This window comes from Rhea americana, unplaced genomic scaffold, assembly GCF_003343005.1.
Source record: "Rhea americana isolate MKP2758 unplaced genomic scaffold, rheAme1 scaffold_4, whole genome shotgun sequence".
Lineage (NCBI taxonomy): Eukaryota > Metazoa > Chordata > Aves > Rheiformes > Rheidae > Rhea > Rhea americana.
Window position 1 is genome coordinate 12841817 of NW_028186534.1, and position 1692 is coordinate 12843508.

The window sequence follows — 1692 nt, forward strand, 5'->3', positions numbered from 1 at the left end:
GTGCGTGTGGGGGGGGAGGGATGCGCCACCCCCCGGCGCCCCGCGCCGAGCCCCGGCTCCGTCCCGCCGGGGACCGTCCCCCGCGTGAGCCCTGGGCGAGGGCTGCCAGGCGGAGCGCCCGGCCGCCTGCCGAGTCGTTTCTAGAAGAAATAAAACCCGTTTCATCCCCAGACAGGAGAGGGACTCCGAGGGAGGGAGGGCGCCTGGCAGAGAGCGATTCCAAACCGGGTTACACGCAGCGACCGAAACCAGCGCCGCGGGCGGCCGCAGCAGCCCCCGGAGAGCGGCGCCGGGGCCGAGCCGGCTGAACGCCGCCGCCGCCGGGAGCTGTGCAAAGCCGCGGGCCCCAGTGCCGGGTGCCGCGGCGGCTGCCACGCTGCACCGGGCCGGGCCGGGCCGGGCCGGGCCATGCCACTGCACCTCGCGTGCTGGAGGAGCGCAGCGCTTGCATTTCACGCTGCCTTTGATCCCCGGCCAGCGCTGCTTTCATTTTGCCTCTGCAGCGCGGTGCGCAGGGCACGGGGCAGCGCAGGGCGACGGGGGGCAGGCAGGGCGCCGCCGGGCCGCCCCTTCGCGGCTCCCCTGTGCAAGCAGCGCGGCGCTTCCCAAAGGCTGCCGCGGCCCTGTCCCTCCCCGGGCAGGCAGGGGCGTGCGGAGCACCCACACGCCCGCCAGCCCGGCCGCGCCGCTTCCCTGGCGCCGCTCCCGCGGGATCCCGCAAGGCCCCGGCCCGCGTTGCTGTGGCCTCCCTCTGCCTCGGACCCTCCCTCCGTCCGTCCGTCCGCCAGCGGCCGGGGGGTTTTCCCTCTGGGCGGTGTAGCAGGAGGCGGCCGAGCTCGGCTTTGGCGCCGACACGCTGCGGACCTGCCTGCTGCCCTCGGGCAACCGCGCCACCGTCAGCAGCTTATCGCAGCTGCTTCCAGGGCTGCTCCAATAAACCGTTTCTGCTCGCAGCCCGAATCCCCCTGCTCCCTCCTTCTGGCTCCAACCCGCTTGGGCCGGAGGATTTCTCCTTCCCGTATAAAAATAAGACTGCCCAGTCCGCGACGCCCGGCAGCCGAGCCCGCCTCGCCGCGGGGCCGAGCGCCCGCGCAGCGCGCCCTCTCCGCCGGTAGCAGCGGCCGGCTCCTTCTCCCATCATTGTTGACTCGACAATGAAACTGTTTGTGTTATTGTGTCCCCGAAGCGCTGCCAATAGCACATGTGTCCTGCGCTGATAGCACCGGGCTTTGGCAAGACCGAAGCTCCATCAGATAAGAGCCTTTAACCTCGTTTCTGCAGCGGGAGCGTGCCACGCTCCGGCGCGCACGGCTGCTTGCCCTCCCCGAGCCGCCGCGGTCCCGAGCAGCCTGCCCGGCCCCTGGGGGCCCGCTGGCCGTGCCGCGGCTCGCGGGCACCTTGTCCCGTGGCTGGCGGGGTCTCTGCGGGCACGGGACGTGTCCCCCCCCCCCAGCCGCGAGCTCCTGCGGCGCTGCCGATGCCACCGCCGTGCCGCCTCGCTTAGTTCTCAGCCGGTCCTCGCCCTGCTTGGCCCCGTGCCCAAGCGGCGCCGCGGCTCGTGGCACCGCGCAGCCGTCGGCGGCGCCGAGAGCGGAGCCCAGGAGCGAAACCGGCCCTGCGGGCACGGCTCTGCGCCGGGGAGCCACGGCGGCGGGGCGCGCCGGAGGGTCGCGGCACCGCGGCGCTGCCGCC